Below are 4,316 nucleotides of genomic sequence, written 5' to 3' on the forward strand. Positions count from 1 at the left end.
AAACCCTGTACTATATTTACTATGGCTGTCAGCCATGCTAGTTTGAGTAATCAGATATCAGTTGCCACAGTCTAGCACAGCAGAATGGCTTCCTTTGTCAGAGATTGTTTATTATAGCACTCTCATAAACGCTGGCTGTCACCGCTGGAATGAATTCAGAAGCAGACATCTGGAAAAAATTCAAACAGTGTACTCCCCTTTAAAGTTTTTATGGGTTAGCTTTGATTCTAATAAGATTTTTAAACAAACACGCAAAGAGATTCTATCGGTACAAAAGGATCAACCAGTGAGAGAAACCATAAATAAATAATTTTACTGTAGTGCAACTAATTCCTTTGCAAGCAATGTCAGCACACCAGTAAACATTTCCTTTACACAGAATCTATTGTTTTTTAAGTTTTATTGGTTAGCAAACACAGTAGGGCATCCTATTAACAAAATAATAGGGTCTCTTGTCAGCTTTTTTTTTTTTTTGCTGAGGAAGCAGAGGTGTATATATATATATATATATATATATATATATATATATATATATATATATATATATATATATATATATTTTGTGACTGTCAACCCCCGAGCGTTGAGACATGGCAGCAGTATTTATTAACTGCAAAAGATCGCTGTAGAAATGTAATTAATGGAGTACACAGGTGCCTAGGTATATTGCTATTTATTTAATAAACATTGATATTAACATCCACCCATTTGTTAAAGATAATAAGTAATAACCCTTCAACAATACATGACTGGCTGGGGTATTTGTTCTTCATTCATTCATTGCACAAACCAATGTGAATTGTTACACTAGCTGTTTTGCATGGATAGTAAAATCAGCCCATCGATGCTTGTCAGCATCAACAACATGGCCCACTGGATATCCTCACCACTCTCTGTGTAAAGTAATGTCTCCTTCTCTCTGTTCTAAGTCTGACTACTATTATTTCCAACCTGTCCTCTGGTGCTAGTTTCTGTGCTGCTCTTAAAGTGTTGGTTCAGGTTAACTTTGTAAACTCATTTAAATATTTTGAAGACTTCAATCAAGTCCTCCAGGATTCTTCTTTAATCATGGCTAAATTGAGAGGAACGGAAGTTCCTTGCGCCAAGTTATCAGCGAGAACTGCCAGAGACTCTCTATATAGCAAGGATAGTTTATGTGTTTTCAGGGTATTGGTGCAGCGAAAGTAAATCAGCCAAAAGCACAATTTCACTTTTAATTTGTAGTTCCCAACACTCTTAGGTGAAATGTATGGAAAAAAGCCAATACATGTTATACAGTAAGAAAAATAAGTTGCCAAATTGAGGTAAAAATGTCCTTCTCTCCCATCTTTTTCTCCTGTTTTTTTGCAGATTTTTGCAGACCCCCGCACCATGCATATTACAGGAAATCTGAGTTTAATGACAATTAAACATGGAAATATACTAGGGAACACATTTTTTGTTACGTTTATATCATTTATATTAAATGATTTATTTCTGTTTTAAAATGGAACATTTGCCTGCAAAAAATATCTTTTTTTTATATAATCTGAATCTGATCTAAAACAAAAACATATTGGAAATGTGAAAAAAAACAATTGGGGCAACCTTGACCCCCATTGGTTTTACAGTTCCTATTTGCTTGATGCTCAGCAAGGTTGCCCCAATGGTTTCTTGATGAAACTTGGCTTGTGTTTTTGATATCTCCACTTTTAATGGCTGCCCACTTTTGATAACTTGCTTTCATATTTCCAATGTGTTTTTGTTTCAGATACATTTAGCTCTTCAAACAATCTTCATAGCACATTTGCACACTCGCTTCCCTCATAAAAAAGCAAAACATGCTGCATCTCACGCCTTTTTAGTAACAAACAGTGTGAACTGTTTGCAGGAGTTTTTAATATTTCTAAAAGACCACTGGGATAGTTAAAAAGAGCTAGTTAAACTGTAAGATGCCTACAGTAATTACTGTAATTAAACTTTTTTTTTTTTTCTGGCAGCAATATTTCTTTGTTTGATTTCAAGGCGACCGACAAGTTCTTAACAACAGTAAAAGTGCCCTAAATGGTGGTCGGTACAAGAAACAGTGAAGCGTTGGTAGATTGTGGTTTATCTGTATCGGCTGTGCCTCCGGCTGTGTCATCTCCTGCTTGTTTTACCCGAATCAGTTGATCTCCGGCTATTGAAGTCGTGTCTGCAAAAAAGCCAGGGTAACATATGCATTTCATTACTATATATTTGGAACAAATGCTCATAAATAACAGTACTGCTTAGGTAAGCAGAACCTGAAATAAATAGTCTCCTACTCTCCCCGTCTCGCCTGCTGTCCCTTCAGTAGCTGGTGACTCACTAACAGCAGTCCTACTACAGCAGCTGGTAGACGTGAAGAGCCGGAATAAGCACTGCAAAAAAAAGATGACTTATGACACTACATATTTCCTTTAAAGTTGCTTTTATTTAGCACTTTGTTCTTTAAGTTTATTTAATAGAAGACCTATATAAAATGCACGGAATCTATCATCTATGGCACCACTATATTATTATTATTATTATTATTATTATTATTATTATTATTATTATTATTATTTATTTCTTAGCAGACGCCCTTATCCAGGGCGACTTACAATCGTAAGCAAATACATTTCAAGTGTTACAATACAAGTAATACAATAAGAGCAAGAAATATAATAACTTTTGTTCAAGCAAAGTACAAGTGTGACAAACCACAATTCAATAATACAGCAGATAATAGTGATAGTTACATCAGGATATGATTAAATAGTGATAGTTACATCAGGATGTGATTAAATACAAAGTACTACAGGTTAAACACAAGTCTTACGGATTTCCCAGGACAGCTGCCTCAAAAAGAGAACAATCCAGGCAAAACCAGAACGGGTGACAACCATAATGGCCGGTAACTGGCATAATTTCCCTAGATTATAAACCAGCATTAGATGATATGTGGACTGAACGACTTCCGTGTCAGTTTGCGCAGTGCCGCAGTCCTTCCCGTCCCCGGCGAGCACAATAGAATTCTATCCTGAACCCGACCTTGTTTAAAAGCCCAACGGTTGTGTCAGCAGAGAACAGGAGAGATTTTAATGTTGTTTTAAATATGTTTCTGAAATTGGAGGGTAGTGGTGAGATATATGTGTTGTTTTGAATTTAAACATTGCATATTCACTAGTCAGTTTTATAAGGCAATATTTAGTTTAATAAGTAGATGCCGCTGCTGCATATACAGTATATTACATGCTGAGTGAGGCTTGCATGGTGATTTCTCAGATGGCTTTTGAATAGTGTTACTGCTACTGCTTGTCTCAGAGTTTTCTTTGTTCTGTTCTCTGACTAAATAAATACCACAGTATATTTGCCATTTTTTCTGTAATTCTTAGTGACAGATATTAAAAAAAAAACAGATTGTTGAGTGAAAATGCTGTTTCAGTTGTATGTTGACATTTTTACCTACAGAAACACTGTAGATAATTGTTACTATTAAGGCGTAGTAATATTAATAGATCAGGTAAGTAAGTTGGTCTATGATGTCATAGCTGTGCGGTAAGACAATTATTACCGCACAGTCATGTGATCTTGTTCAGCCAATCACAGCACTTCACAGAATTCACAAAAGGCCAAAATACACAACGTGGTATTGCAACTTTATTAATTACACTGCACATATGTTGCAGATCAATAATACCACTGTCAGTAACATTTCATTGTTAACTATCTTCTGTTTTAAATGAATACACTACTGCTATATATAAACACATGTTATCAATCAATCTGAATTTCTAAAGCAATGTTGATGCTGAAATTGTAATACAAACACTCTTTCACTATTTGTGTGACTTTTAGACTTTCCTGCAGAATGCTTGCAATGTGAGTCTGGGAACATGTCTTCTACTGATTTCCTAAACTAGTCACAACATGTAAAGATCTTTGCATATATACCTTTCTTGATCTCCGTTTTCCCTTTGGCAATGAAAGATATTATTGAAGCGCTGGTTTTCTGAGTGTCGCTGGCTTTTTGGTGTTTTTGTGATCTCTCGTGCTTTACCACATCATTCTTGCACCCATGCCCCACTGTTAAAACCAGTTCTGCTCTACATAGAGAAAGTATGCCTTTTCCCAACATTGTTTAGGATTATGTGAGAACATGTTGTTGCCCAAGAAGCTTGAAATTTGCATTCATAATTTTTTTTTTTGAGGGCTTATCGCATGCAGAGCCATGCTCTGAATGCATACCTGCCACAGAGGGCTCCCCTGGGTCCTAAACCCTGCTGTTACAGACGGGGATTGCAATTACCACAGACTGTACATGACTTGCAGAA

The 4,316-nt window shown here is 35.9% G+C and overlaps 1 long non-coding RNA gene across 1 annotated transcript; it reads right to left on the reverse strand.

Annotated features, from left to right (window-relative positions):
- Window positions 1–871: 871 nt before the first annotated feature.
- LOC131737196 (uncharacterized) lies at window positions 872–4,026 on the reverse strand. Its single transcript, XR_009328781.1, has 3 exons — window positions 3,937–4,026; window positions 2,286–2,381; window positions 872–2,173 (listed from the first exon to the last, which is right to left on the reverse strand). It is a non-coding gene; the product is annotated as an uncharacterized LOC131737196 (long non-coding RNA).
- Window positions 4,027–4,316: the final 290 nt, after the last annotated feature.

Source organism: Acipenser ruthenus, chromosome 5 (assembly GCF_902713425.1).
Source record: "Acipenser ruthenus chromosome 5, fAciRut3.2 maternal haplotype, whole genome shotgun sequence".
In the NCBI taxonomy this organism is placed as follows: domain Eukaryota; kingdom Metazoa; phylum Chordata; class Actinopteri; order Acipenseriformes; family Acipenseridae; genus Acipenser; species Acipenser ruthenus.